The sequence below is a fragment of the Rhodamnia argentea genome, chromosome 5 (genome assembly GCF_020921035.1).
Source record: "Rhodamnia argentea isolate NSW1041297 chromosome 5, ASM2092103v1, whole genome shotgun sequence".
Taxonomy (NCBI): domain Eukaryota; kingdom Viridiplantae; phylum Streptophyta; class Magnoliopsida; order Myrtales; family Myrtaceae; genus Rhodamnia; species Rhodamnia argentea.
Window position 1 is genome coordinate 15,911,667 of NC_063154.1, and position 16,071 is coordinate 15,927,737.

At 39.2% G+C, this 16,071-nt stretch overlaps 1 pseudogene; it reads right to left on the reverse strand.

Moving 5' to 3' along the window:
- Positions 1–4,064: 4,064 nt before the first annotated feature.
- On the reverse strand, positions 4,065–8,157 carry LOC115746621 (annotated as a pseudogene).
- Between the last annotated feature and the right edge of the window lie 7,914 nt (positions 8,158–16,071).

The window sequence follows — 16,071 nt, forward strand, 5'->3', positions numbered from 1 at the left end:
GAATTTCTTTTGCTTCTCTTATTTTTCCTTATTGGGTTATACACATAACGTTGTTCCTGTTCTTTCTAATTTTCAATGCGGAACATAGAAGAAGGTATGTTGTACCTTGGGAGGATAGTCACCGGAAGCCTTACGCACCGAGTTTCGTGCTTCGAGGGGTGAAATTATCCTTAAGGACAGTGCTTGCTCGCTTCAGACAATTGTTCTTATTTTTTTCGTCTTTTCCAACATATTTTTTAAAATTGTTATTCTTCATGTTTTCTAATATTTTTTTTTCCAACAATCTTAAGGATAAATGGCTTATGGATTCTCAACCTGGAATTGCTACCACCATTGTTGGAATTGAACGCGGACTCGAAGAGGGTGAAAGACAAGTATTGCATATTCGGGGGAGTATTACCGAGCATCAATTCTTGACCACAAAAGAGCATTTGGTCATTTCTGTAAGGTTATTGAGTATCATGTAAAATCGTTCTTTGAAGCTTCAATACTGAGTATGCTTTTCCAAACGGAACTTGGACTTTCTCTCCCAAGTTCGTGATTATTTGTGTATGCATGCATCTAGAACTGAAAATTGAGGCACTCGAGTCTTTTTATGTTTAATTCATGAATTCACTAGCCTATGTTTGATTTTCGAACACTTGTAGTAATTTTCATGCATTGGAGAAGAAAGCTAGGTAGAACATTATAAATTGGTGAGGCACGTGGAGACTGATATCTGTTGGGTTTCTCTGCATGCAATTTTGAGCACTTGAGCTCTGTTGTGGGTAAAATATTCCTAAAGACGGATGTGCGAAAGCTCGCTTCTGGCCTACTTGGGTGTAAATTAGGTTTTTGTATGCCGAGACTTTTTCTCTTAGAAGAAAATGGACAACTCGTGCAAGGAAGTGTTTTAATTCTCACGATCTGGTGAGGCTTTCTAATTTTGTTGGAGCATTTGAATTTTCTACCTGTTATCAGTAAATCTTGCAATTCTGGCAGCATTTGGAAGTTTACTGTGTCAATATGGAGTGTTGTGTCAAATGGAATAATTTGGGTAGATTTCTCAAAAGAGAAATGCTGGTGTTTTACCCTGTTTGTTGTCTCTGTTACCGAAAGTAGAGTCCGTTGGTCCTTCGTTCTTCACATTCTCCTACTTAATTATTATTTTTCCTTAATTAGATGTGTTATCTTTTCTTCGAGCTTGTGACCACGTATTTCGAAAGTGATAGACCATGAGTTACCAAATAGCACTTTCGATTGCATAGTTAAATCACTTACACGTTTTGCGTTGAATATGCATTGTTGATACGTCCTTTTGATAATCTATTTTTTAACCTTTGTAAATGAGAGGAAATTTTGCAAAATCATAATTGTGGTTAATATGTGGATTTATTATTCATTTTGGGTTTCTGTTCACCCATAAGTTCTGGTTAATGTTTGTGGAGCAAGATGTACTGTTGACAATGGGGAATGATGTGAAAAACTGTAATTTGTGGGAACAGTTACTCTGCCAATTTCTTTTGAATGTCCATTCATGCATGATAATAATCAGAGACTTGATTGGCGTTTGCATTGGGAAGTTGAAAATAGTATGTGCACTTAGAGATATATGATTGGCATTGTGTGCTCTTGATAACAGAATGCGATCCTATCAAGTAATTGCTAAATCAACTCGACTTGGTCGGGGAGCTTGCGAAGTGGTAGTTCCTTATTTCTAAGTTTGATGTTCTTAGCCGACGTCCTAGCTGAGAATCCGGGGCAGAATGAGGAAATCTATCATCATGAGGATCAAATCATGTCGGTGGATGATTATACCTAGACTATGTATTTTGACGGGTTGTGAATTTGTCCAAGGTCGGGCACCTGAGTGGTCTTAATATCCCTAGGTGGACAGTATTATTTTGTAGCAACAAAGCTGGCGTTTCCTTGCACTAACAATATAGCAGAGTACGAGGCATGTATTCTCGAGCTGCAGGTTGCAATTAAAATGAGGATAACCCGACTCAAGGTGTTTGGAGATTCAACGTTGATTATCCTCCAAACCATTGGAGAATGTTCTTTTGGAGGGAAAATTGTCCAAAAAATCTTAAACCTATTGTGCGGGACCAAGCCTAAACCTTTTAATTATATTAATTTAGTCCTAAGCCTTTTTACGATTTGCCTATTTAGTCTAGACATTTCTCTTATTTCAATTTTTAGTCCAAAACCTTTTGAAATTTTTCCAATTTCGTCCAAAACTTTTGAAGTTTTGCCAATTTAGTCCTAGACCTATATTGGCGTAAATGACTACAATGACAACTTATCAAAAGATTTATGACTAAATCGACAAATTTTCAAAATGTTTAGGACTAAATTGACACAATTGAAAGATTTAAGATTAAATCGGCAAATCATCAAAATATTTAGGACTATATTGTCACAATTAAAAGAATTAGGACTGAATTGATCGCCCTGTATTAGGTTTAAGACTTTTTAGATAGCTATCTCAACTTCTTGATGCTGGGCTTCCCTTTAGTTTTGTTTATAGAGAAACCCGTACAGCAAGTTTTCCCGTTTCTCTTGCAATTACCACCACTCGACACGCCATACCGGCGCCGCCACCTGCTCATTATTCTATTCAACACATACATTAGTTTTCTCTTTGTAAAAGCGTGAATTCCAAGCGAAGCATTTGTATATAGTCGGACCTCAAAATTTTCCGCATTTTTTCCAAGTCCTCAAACTTGGTGGCCAAGTACTTGACTGGATGTATAAAAATAGTCTCCCAAACTCTCTTCTTCCATCTCTCTCTCTCTCTGCCGATCTCTCTCGATGGCGCCCAAGACAAAGAAGCAGCACCGCCGGTGCCGCCGCCAAAAGAAGAGCCAAAATCAGAGAGAGGAGACCACCAAGTCGGGCTCTTGGCCCGACCTTCCACAGCCACTTCTCAACACGATCCGCAGCCGCCCACTCCTCGCGCACAACCTAACTTTTGGCGTGACAACCAAGTCATGGCGATCAAAGCCAGCCCCATGTTCACCGTCAAATCAGCTTCAACTCCTAGACACGACCCCCGAGACCGACGACTTCACACGTTTCGGCGTCGCATTCCCTCACACGTGGCTGGGCCACTGGAGGTACTACAGGAGGGAGCTGAACTACTGGCATCCATGGACTTGCTTAGTCGGGTACTCGCACGACGTAGTCCTCGCCCGAGGCGGGCCGACCCCTCCTTCCCCGGTCTATCTCTGGAATCCGGTCGGGTCTGGGTATTCGTGTCTCCCGCCTTGGGATTGGCAAGTTCCTTTCAAGCGAGCCGTCCTGAGTTCGCCCCACGTGAGCCGTAGAGCGTGTCTCGGCCACGTCCTGATGGTCGTGACGGGCATGAGCCGCCCGGCTTTTGTGTTCTGTGATCTTTCCATTAGGCAGCCGGGTGACCTCAAGTGGGTTAAGTATGATTGCAATGTTGAGGACCCGAATAGTGGGAACAGTTCGAAGCGTCGTATGGAGTTCACCAATGCGGTTGGTGCGAATGGCAAGTTCTATGCCCTGAGTTCGCAGGGGACGCTCACGGTCATAGAGTATGCAGATTCGGGCACTGAGATCGTTGCGCTGTGTCCAAGCAGGGCGGTTCCTAGTGCACCGTGGAGGAGCTTCAGGGAGTATTTGCTGGAGATCGAGGGTGAAGTTTTGGTTGTTTTTCTCGTGTCCAGGAGGACAGCAAAAGTTGTGGATGATGTCGAAGTTCTGAGGCTCAGCGCCGATAATAGGTCGTGGACCAAAGCGAGTAATTTCGGGGGGGATCGAGCACTTTTCGTGGGAGCCAATTGCTGTCTGCATGTCTTGGTGAGTGAAGAGGGGTGGTGCAGGAGAAACTGCATCTACTTCGTGCAGAAAGAAGAGGATGATAACGTCTGGTGGGTGTTTGACATGGAAAAGAGTAGCATTTCGCGGTGTTGGAACGAAGAAGATTGTCCAGTTGGGTTGATCTGAACTTGATTCGGGGTAGTGAAATTTCTTTAGCTAATTGTCGTCTGGAGAAGAAATAGTCACGATGAATTGTAAATTTGAGTACATTTGACAGTGACCGATATGAAATTTCTTTAGCTAACTGTCATCTGGAATAACAAACAGATTCACATGAGTAACAGCCCATGAAACTGACCGTAATACTCTGCTTGTACACACGTAATGCTTACAGATCAGACGACACAAAAGCTACAATACAGAACCTGTGGTGAACTTACTCTGCTTCTGAAAGAAATGCAGTAAGAAGTTGAACTGGAAGATTTCTAGGAAGATCGGGTAAATTCGGACAGTTCAGTACTGTATGTGCTCGGTCGTTCTTCGCTACTTCTGAAGCACGCGGACGACACGTGCGACAATTCAGGCATCGAAAATGGTGGCACAATATATGTCGGGATGGGCAACTTTGGTGGGGGAATGGGTGGTGAACCATCGAAGTTCAAAAAGGCTATCGCTTTGCTTATGGGAGGCCGCTCCTTAGGGTCCGGATGAGCGCACCAGAGGCCGACCATCATCAAGCACTCCATTTGTGTCGTGTCGAAATCTTCTCCTAACTTCGGATGCACCGCATTTAATAGCTTTGCAATTCCATTGATCCCCCAGACCCACTCTAACTGCTCTCGGTTCGACAGCTCTTCTTCCACAGGCTATTTCTAAGAGGGCCACTCCGAAGCTGTAGACGTCGGATTCCATGCTTGCCTTGCCTGTATAGACACATTCAGGGGTCAAATATCCCATGGCCGACTAACCGAGCCAGGCCAAAGTCGCCCAATTTAGTTTTCAGGAGTTTCAGATTTCGAAAAAGTCAAATTGCGTGAGTTGCGAGATTTAAATTAAACAAGATTAACAAATTGTACAAAGTGAAAGCTAATCCAATCAGACCCTTTGAAGAAAATGTTGCAGAGGATAACTGTTGGGGACGAGAATAAACTTGGCCCCAAAGGTGATTATGCACTAACTAAAATCTCTTCGGAAGCCTTTTGATGGTGAAGCTAGTGTTTAGTTGCGAAAATTTAAGTTCTAGGGATGAAAGTGCAAATTTTGTTGCTAAAATCAATGAGAAGATTGATCCTGAGCTATGAAGAGATCTAACGATTTGCTGCTAAAACTTACTTGACTCTAGAATCGCAACTTGGAAATTGGTGATGATCGACAGATTGTTTGTTGAGTCCAAATACCGATACACATTGTCGAGGCCCACCAAACAGCCTTCGGCTTTAGTACCATTATTGCAAAACATGCAACAAAAGTACAATACCTTCGGAATTAGGATATTCAATGTGGGAGGTCAAAGCTTGGTCACCGATATATCTAATCAGACTCATCTTCACTTAAAGCTCTTTTTATCCCATTTTGAGTTAGGGGTGTCAATGGTTCAGTTCGGTTTGGTTTTTCAAGAAAACCAAACCAAACTAGACCATTAGAGTGTAAATTTAAATTATGTTAGAAAATCCAACTCAAAAGTTTAAGCTTATAGGTGGAGGAGATGAAGGAAGGCCACATAAATGTAAAGAGCATATCGGACGCATTATCAAGCGATATGGGACAAGTCCGGTGAAGCTGCCAGCCATTGGTAGAGGGCTGGCCACCCCTGGGTGAGGGTTAGTGATCATTGGGCTAGAGCTAGTGAGCACCAGCCCTCGGCCAAGAGCTGGCCATTTGCCCTAAAAAAGACGGAATAGAATAGAAAAGAAAGAATAAGACAAAAATAGGATGGTTATTTTGAATATTTTTAATGCGCTTCGGTTAACTGAACTAAATCGAATCAAATCAAACTGGAAAAAAGAATTTTTTTTTTCAATTATCTGAACTGAGAACCAAACCGAACTGAAATGCACAAATTTTCAGTTCAGTTTTGACATCCCAAATTTTGACACCTCCCACATGCGCTGCCAGTTTTAATGGTAGCTCAACTCGTCAGTAACAGAGTTTAAATTCTCATTCTAATCAGCAAAACTGGTCACCGACTTTCCGATTCGAAGTCCCCTAGCTCGGCGTTGAAATTTTCGGCGAGCATGATGTTGCTCGACTTGATGTCCCTGTGGATCACGCATTGTTCCCATTCTTCGCGGAGGTACAACAACGCCCTGGCTAAAGCCCGAGCAATTTCGTACCGAGTTTTCCCGAGTGAACAGGGTTTTGCCCTTGAACAAATGACGGCCCATACTACCTTGAGACATGAAATCGTAGACGAGGAGGAACTCCTTTTTTTTCTCGTGGCACCAACCGATTAACCGAACTAGGTTTTTGTCCCTGAGTTGGCTCATCGTCTTCACTTCCGATTCGTACTCCTTCACCCCCTGTAGGGATTCCGGGGTTATCTCCTGGACGGCGACATCGGTCGTATTGGTCAGGTAACCTTTGTACACTTTTCCGAAGCCCCCTCGGCCAAGTAAACGGCCGTCTGCGAAACTATTTGTGGCCACAACAAATTCCTTGTAGCAGAACTTCCTCCCTCCAGTAACCTCTTTGAGTTCTTCATGGATGGACACAATATCTCCATTATCTTCTCGAATAATTTCTTCTTTCGGATTCCTCTTTGACCTAGAAAAGAACAGACCCAAGTACAGAACGAGAATAAACAGTACAACGCCACCTATTAATACTCTTGCTTTGTTGTTTTAATCTCATTGGTCCACCAAAAAGCATATCTCTCTTAGGTTCATAGATTAGCTACTTATCGTCGTCCTATTGGTCCAAGTGTATAGTAGATATGCATCCTTATCTTATGCATTAAATTTGATAATGACTTAATGCTTATCTCTTATCATTAATGCTTGAAAACGACATTGATCTTATCTAGATCTTGACTTTCTAATATGAATGCATTTATTACATGAAAAAGACATGGTTCTTATCCTTTCATTAATTGCATGAAAATAACACTATTCTTATCTCTTCATTTATTGCATGAAAATGACATTGTTCTTATCTTATCAATTAGTGCTTGAAAATGACATTCTTTTTATCCTTTAGAAAGACTTGGTTGATTTAGCATTGACTATTCTATTTCTTCATTTTCTATGTTCTAATGCCAATTTTCAAAAAGTTTCCCCAAATAAATTAAGAAATAATTCCGTTGAGAAATTTCAAAATAACTTTCTAAAAATTAGGAGTAGAACCTTAAAAATTCCTTAAAGAATTTATCCATAAGATTTATTTTACTTTCTAATTATTTCTAATGTAGGAAAATTTGGGATGTCACAGTTCATCTTCTTCTTTTGTCATATTTCCTATATGGTAAATGTTTTTATGACAATACTGTCGAAAATGATACAATCTCAATCGTATATCCACATACCATCATTGCGTGTTTTGCATAAAATACTCATTAATTAGAAGATTATGTGGCCGGAAATAACTAACTCTGTCAGACTATCAGGCTAGCAATTTCCTTTCCTATATCTTCTCTGCAAGTGGCGTATATGAGGAATAGTTCCTCCCATTAAACTTGGGCTTTCCATTAAAGAGAAACAATTTATCATGAGAAAGACAAAGTTGAATGATTTTCAATATGAGTAACAGTGATGCACTGTGTGTGTGTGTGTGTGTGTTTTTTTTTTTTTTTTTTTTTGAGCTACTATGCACTGTGTTTAATAGGGGATCTTCCTGTAGGTAATCTCCAATGGCTTCTCGTCTGGGTTCTAGAAGATCTTGAGGAAATTGTTCAGTAATATTCACTTTCTTTTTGTTCATATGTCCTAATTTTAATACAGAGTTGGTTTGAATTTGTAATACGACTGCTCAAATATCCGACACTTCGAAATTTTATGTACCTTGGTCGTTTTTTAATCATCAACTTCTCTCTCTCTCTCTCTCTCTCTCTCAGTTTCAGACTGCAAAATTGTTGACTTTGACTCGCAAAGTCTTCGCCCGTTCGATACGTCCCCATGGAATACGCACGCGAAATTGACACGGCAACCGCATTGCAAATGAGAAGACTTGCCTGGTTCCCATTTGACGCAGACGTTTATCGGTGGTCCAATGATCAGCTCTTGTCGAGCCTCTTGTCTTGTGATTAGGACAGAAAGGGTCAAATAGAAGCCGAGTCACCGTCCATCTTACGTTGCCCAAAAAAAATGTCCAGATTATACCGTACCAGCTGCCAAAATTTGTCCCGAAACTAGCCTTCACTTCAAAGTATTCTTCAGTTTGATGGATGCTTAGCATGTTGGCTTACGAGAACACGAGCTTGCATGCGATGGTTTTGTTTCTAGCAATAAAGAGAGAGTCTGGGTCAACTTCCACGCATAAGACCAAGGGCTTGTTTAGCAGAACAGAAAATTGAGTGCTCAAATTTAGGTGCCAATAAGCTTGAACAAGTCCTAAATATATTGCATTTATACTAATTCAGCCCTAAAACTTTCAATTGTACCAATTAAGTCTTGAACCTTTTGACAATTTACTAGTTAGTCCGTCTAGCCAACTTTGGCCGAATTTCACTAATATGGAAGCTGGTCATCCTACATAGCACGATCGACGTTGACGTGAGCAAATATTTAATATTTTTAAAATTTGTTTATTATTTCTTTTTTTAATTTTTCTTTTAATTTTCTTTTTCTTTTCATTATGGTCGGGCGAGCCCTCACCCGGCCCCGAGGGTCAAGCCCTCGCCTAGGCCGCAAGGGTCTCGCCAAAGGCTGCGAGGCCACGGGAGCGAAGGCTTCCCTCACCCGGCCACAAGGATCGAGCCCTCACAAGATTCTGCAAGGGCGACCCTCCCCCGAGTCGCATGGGTTAAGTCCTTGCCAAAGGCAGCGACGCCACAAGGGCGAAGGTGGCCCACACCTGGCCATGAGGGTTGAGCCCTCACAAGGTTGGGTGAGAGTGACCCTCGCCCTGGCCGCAAGGGTCAAGCCCTTGCCAAAGGCAGCGACTCCGTGAGGGTAAGGGCCGTGAGGGTAAGGGCCACCCTTGCCTTGGAGCAGGTCGACCTCACTCAATATGATGAGGGTTCCATCTCGCGGCTTGGATAAGGGCTTGACCCTTGTAACCGGGCTAGAGCTCGCCCGGGCGAAGGCTTGGTGGTGCTTGCCCGCAATCGACGATGGTCCGGGCAAGGACCATGACCCTCGCCAACGGCTAACGAGAACTCAAAGGACCTCGCCAAGGTTGTCGGCTACAATTGAAAGAAAAAAGAATAAAAAAAAAATAATAAATAAAAGTTCATAAAGAATATTTAAAAAGTATAAAATGTACCAAGTCAAGACTGACCGTGCTATGTAGGACCATCAATGTCCATGTTAGTGATTTTCAATCAAAATTGGCCGGATGAACTATACTTGTGAATAGTCAAAAGGTTTAGTTTGTACAACTAAAAGATTTAGGACTTCCGATAAAAAAAAGGGTTTAGGATTTTTTTTTGGTACTTTTCCCAATAAACTCGAGTGCCGAAAGTTAAAATAAAAGTTCTTTGGTGATGATTCAAATTTGGAAGGTAAATATTATCAATTTCTCGCCATACATAGAACAATCATCATTATTGGGATAAGTACAATGCAAGTGCCATAATTCTTGAATGGTGCTTACTTAAGTGTCATAACTTTTTTTTCGACTATTTAAGTGTTATAACTTTTAAAATACGTTCACTTAAGTGTGATAACTATCAATCAACCACTTAAGTAAAGTGCTGAAAATCTGACATGGCATAGCACTTGTGGTGAACGTTTTCAAGTAAGCGCCATACGAAAATTATGGGACTTGTAGTGTCGTTAGCCATATCATTATTAGTTGGCGCTAGCAAGTTTTTTTGTCAAGATTCAACTTGTCATCAATAATTTTTGCTGTTGATTAAATTAACCATTCTCTCCCTCACCTACTACATTTTATTGTTGACTTAATTAACTCAATGCCACTTAAGATTATTAAACAAACTTAATCGCATCAAATGTTGAGTTTTCATGTTTTGGCGCTTAATTGGGTTATCAAGTAGACTACCACAGTCCCGTCGAGATCGACCATCAACAAGAATTACTTTATTGATGCTCCAAGGAAGTATCAACATGTAATACCGCTTTAATATTAATTGTAACACTTAACGTATCGATGCAGTCTTAGGACTTACCTCGTGAACGCATTGACCAACAAGGACGATTGGCCTGAGTCAGTGTTAGCATAAGAAAAGTTTATGTAAGAAATAGCAAATATTGGTAGGCAATTCGTAAGCCAAAAATTAGTAGGTCACACAAATTAATGTTGGTGATTTCATATTACAGATGGTAAATTTAAGCAGAAAAGCAAATAGACTCTAGTGTGCAACTCAAACAAGAGTCGATAACCCAAAACTCGAGCATAGTTAACAATCACACAAAATAAAGGATATTACATTCATATGACAATTAGTAAATTTAAGTCATTAGTAAAGAAATAATATGAAAGTTGGTAAATGATAAGAGACGTTGGTTAAATAAAAAAAACCAAATAAAAATGGGTAACTTACCCATTCAAATAAGAGTTGGTGTTGTTAGTTTAATTAGGGAAAAAAAAAGTTGATAATCATTTTAATTGAGGTTTTTAATTTCTAGCAAAAGTTGGGAAATTTAAAAGTTAGGGAGCTAGACAAATACAATGTAATTCACTAGAAAAGCTGGTAAATTAAGCAAAAAAATAAAATAAAATAAATAAACATTGGTAAGCAGCTTAAATAAGAAACGCAACTCGGTATTAGTGAGTAACTTAATTGGAAAAAAGATGGTATTTAACTTAAACATGTTGGGACTAACAATATAACCTAGAGGGGTGAATAACTTAATTGAAACTTTTTAGGTTTGTTTTAAGGCAGTATTGTGCAGAATTGAACAAATCCTAAGGTAATTCCTTTGGAAGGGGCTGAGACTTGGTATTGGGGGTGCAAAAGTCTTGTGGGATAATGTTTACCTTCCCAAGGAAGAGAGGGGTCTTGGGATAAGGAGACTTGTTGACTACAATAGGGTAGCGATGCTTAAGCACGTCTAGCTTTTATTCAACGATAAGGACTCTCTGTGGTGCAAATGGGTTCACTCCACGTTCTTAAAGAACAAGAATTTTTGGATAGCTATTGTGCCAACCTTTTGTTCATGGGCATGGAAAAAGATACTTTTCCTTCGTGAGGATTTTCTACATCTTTTTTAATGGCGATTGGGCAGCGGGCGCGATGTGTCTTTTTGATCCGATCCTTGGCATCCATGTGGGCCACTCAGCAAATTTTTCTCTAATATGGACATCTACCGATCGGGCATTCATCGAAAAGCCACGGTTGCTGATGTTCTCGCATCCTCAAGTTGCTAATCACAGATTGTGGCCACCATTGAGACGTAGCCCGAGCAGTTCTCGTCTCTTGACCAGCATCGTTCTAATTGCTTTACTTGGCTTGGCCACTCATCCGGTGTTTTTTCCATTGCCTCAATTTAGAATATCATGCAGCCAAGAGGACAAGAGGTGCAATGGCATGCATTCATTTGGAATCGTACTCATGCCCCATAGCATTCCTTCCATTTATGGCTGGCAACGCCGAACCGACTGCCCACCCAGGTGATACTGCTTAATTATAATAGGATTTCGGATGCTATATGTGCCTTTCGTGGATGCGGACTAGATAGTGTTGATCATCTATACTTTGGTTGCCGCCACACCGCTACCTTTGCTTCCTTTTAGGCGGCCAAATGCAATCTTGCATGGTATAATAGGCCTTGGCGGGACAACCTGCATTGGGCAATGCAACACTTTAGTGGGCGTAGTTTCCACCAACGGATAGCTCGGTTCTCCTTTAGAGCTCTATGCTACATCATTTGGAAGGTAAGAAACCAGATTTTGTTCCGTAACCAGATTCTCTATTTGCCTACCATTAAAACGCACCTTCAGAAGGTTGTGAAGAACAAAGCGCTAACTTTCAAGCATGTTGAAGACACCACCTGCAATAGGAGGATGCAAGCTGCTTGGGCTATTGATCCGACTATTTTTTGTTGATATGAGGGTCGTCCCAACTGCCCTTTTCGGGTTGTACTTTGGCCTAGTTGTTTTGGCCATTTTCCTTCTTTCTTTAGGGACCTTTATCCCTCTTTTGGACCCACGATACTCTTGCACTCCTAATGACACTCACTAGTGTCATCATCAATGTAAGACCTCCTTTTTTGTATGTCGGGCTCCCTTTGCTCTTGTGTAGTCACGCTTTGGTTAAAGTCAATATACTACTTACCTTTACCACAATATGTGTGTGTGTGTGTGTGTGTGAAGAAAAGATCAAGTCACGGCAGATGGTTCACGAAACATTATCTAGACGTATACAAAGATAAGTAAAGATCATGTAAAACACATGCATACAAGATATATATAGTGGTTTGGTTTATATGCAAAGCCTAAGTTCACTCTATAGAACTAATAGCTACAACTTGAGTTAGAATGCACTAGTAAACCGCTTCAAGCACAAACAATATGTACTAATCCTTTAGATGATAGGTCACACTATCTGGATTTGGTCACACGACTAGATCAGTACATTTGACTTTCGCAAGATTACATTGCAGTTAGATCGCCTCAAGAAGATCTTTTGAGTATAGCAAGCGATCACTAAGAAGAGCATCTTTGAGCAAATGTTTGGAGTCTTAATATGTTTCTCTTCTTTTTGGCCTTTGTGGTCTTCCCTTTTATAGACACCAGCAACATTTCCGTTGAACAATATCCAGTTGATCCAGAGTGCTTTTGACCTACTGCTTCAGAATCAGAGCTACCCATAATAATTGCTTTTTCTGAACCATTGCGGGTTATCCAAAAGTAGGTGCTTTCAGTTGCTGTTCCACGCTGATTGCCCTGCCATAGTCTGAAAGGCGCTAGCTTACTGTTTCTGATGTGCTACTTGGTCCTCCCATTGTGCATTTCCACCAAGCAACAATCATTTTCTCCTTTCTTCAACGAGCATTTTCTGTGTTGAAGAACAAACAATACTAGAGACTTGATCTTTGAGTGTCCCATACAAACATCGTCAGTACCAAGATCTTTAAGTCCTCAATAGATGTTTACATAAAAACACTTCGGATGGTACGCGATCTTCATCTGATGGCTGCACCATGAATATCAGGTGATCCTCGGACATTTAAATAAACATTTGCACATAACAAGGAAGAACATATACCAATTATAGTTAAGAAATCATCAAATATTTGCGAGATGTTTCTTGAACAAAACTAAGGTTAATAATTTGTTGTAATTGGTAAATTTAAAGTGTTGGCAAGAAAATAAAAAAAAAAGGTTGTAAACTTTAAGATAATTTTCTTTTGATCAAAGATAAGAGGAGTTGTTTAGTTATAATATCTAAATATATGTCAGTAACTGACTCAACTAAGAATTGATAATGCAAAATTAGTGGGTATCTTAATTGAAAAAAGTTGCTAATCTCTCTAGCTAAGGTTGATAACTTTTGGTAAACTAAATATGCTGATAAGTAATGCGGTAAAAAACAGAAAAGATTTGGTAAACTTAGGCAAACAATTTCCCACTAAAATGAGACTTATTAAACAAAGACTAGTTCGACCAAAAAAAAAAAAAAAAAAAACAAGACTATTAGGTAACCTTATGGAAAGGAATCCAATAAATCATACAAATAAAGGTGGCAAAAGGACACCGGAAGTGTCAAAGTTCGTGTAGAAAGCTCATTTTACTACGATTTTTTTTTTTGTTGGATTGCTTCAATGCCATTTTTAAAAAAGAACGATTATTTGAGTGCCAACTCTAGTGAGTTTTGGCCAAAATGTTAGGTGAATTTTTTTTTATTAATAACCTAATCTTATGTGGCTTGCCCGAGGATGCCAATCAGCAAATAAAAAAAATGCTAAAAGTTAAAAAGTAAAAAATAAAAAATAAAAAAATAACGTAACAAAATAAAAAAATTAAAAGAAAAGGGAAGGGTTGTAACAGCGAGGCTTTGCATAGCCCTCGTCGCCACCGAGCCCAAGCCATTGCCAGCAATGGTGGTTCGGTGGTGGCGAGGGCTGTGTAGGCCTTGACCGTTGCAAGTCCAAACACATTTTTTTTATTAAAAAAATTAATTGTTTTATCTAATTTTTTAATTTAATTCAATTTTTTTAAAATAGCTTATTTTTAAGTTTAAAAGTCCATGTGGACTGATTTTTTTAAAAATTTTGACACATGGATTGAATTTTTTTTAAAAAAAATCCAGGTAATACAAAAAATTTAATGAAAAATGCGACAAAATTAGTTTGGCCGGAGTCTCTCACCATTGACAATTAAGTGATCCATTTTTCTTCGATTTGACACTTTAGTGAGCCGGAAAAAAAATTTAATACTAAAGTGAGCACCGTACTTAAACTTTGACATTTTTGGTGTCCTTTTGCCAAATAAAGATTCATAATAAAGCATTTGTAAGAACTACCAAAATAATGGTAGTAAACAATAACAAAAGACAATAATTTAAAATATATATATAAATAGACGTTGGTGAGTAATTAAAAAATTGAGTTAATTATCCTTGTTAATTTAATTGGAAAAAAGTTGGTATATCACCAAATAAACATTGGTTAATTCATATTGAAGAAAAACCTAGTAAATTTAAAGCGTGGATAATTAAGACAAATAAAAGTTGTAAAAGATAAGAAAAGTTGGTAATTTGAATACAGTAAAAGAGAGTTGCTAATCGGTAACTTTTTTACTAACATTTGTTTTTTTTATTACCAACCCTTTCAGAAATTAACCAATCAAAAAATTCTCCGCTTTCTCCAATCGTCCTCATTAGAATTGATTTATGTGGTGTCTCGAATCGCAAGCTTCTTCCAACATTCCAATTCTTTTCTCGCAAATCTTTGCTTTCCAGAAACTCTTTCACGAGTTAAGAACTAGACTAACCTCCAACTGCAATTTCTCTCATTCAACTGGGCGAGTGAGACACCGAATGTTTATTCAAGGCAGAATTTATCATACGTCACTTGAAAAAAAAAAAATTGAGTTGGGTGAGGCTTCTCAATCAAACTCCAACTCTTCAAAATGTCATGAATATCTGTTTTCAGACTAGCTAATTGCTTCGTCCTACCAAAATGTGGAATTGAGCAGACAGACACGCGAAAGTGAGCGCATCGGAACGACGGGCCGTCTTTGTCGTTTTTACCTGCAAATCATTGTTTTCACTAGTGAATAATGTCGCAAACATTTTTCAACTTGATCACAATGTGACTTTAGCAAAACACCAGGAAATGTTGTGACTTCTCGGAAAACATTTTCTGGAGATGTCACAATTTTCATGAAATAAATAGAGTATAGGTATCTCAAACTGTTCTGCTTATAACATTGACGTCATCGTGAGTGTTACTGTTAAAACCATTTGCATAATTTGGGTCCGTTCCATGTAGGCCAAACCTCATCAGAAAGGAGTATTCAAGCAACATTCGGGTTTAGTCAAATTACTCATCAATCACTTCATCTAATGTGAGATTCCAGCAGTTAGAGATTTCAATGCGAAAGGTGTTTTTTTCTTTTTCCTACCCAAGATATTCCATAGAAAGTGATTGCATGCTCTCAGGCGGATCTATAGAAGGGACTTAGGGTATTGGGGGCATAGTTTGATATCTTTACTCGAGAAATTATCAAGAGAAAGCTCAAATCTAAGCCGATAAACATTTTCAATTGAACCTATATGTATTAACAAGCTGAAACCAACGAGTTATATGGCGACTATAAAAATATTAATCGATCCACATTACACCACTTCACCCTATTTAGAACTTTTTTTTTTCTTTTTCATCAAACACCCTCTGCACGTGCAATTCAACGAATTTATTGTTACACATTAACTCAAAATCAGAGGTTTAAAAGTGATATGTGAGGTTAGGGTAATAAGCTTATTTGGAGTATTCGTTTCTTATCCCAGTATGGGGAAGTGCCAATGAAAGTAATACCATTCACCTCTACGCCACTTTTAAATTGGCTCCACCATATTGAAAGGAGGAGAATTATTAGAAATCGCATACATGTATTATTTATTTTAAGTAAATGTACAAGTATGTTACTAATAAAAATTCTTCTCTATTATGGAAAGAGAGTACCCACTGCATACATAGGCTAATCTATCCTGCATTAATATTTTCCGTTGTGTCAAAGTTT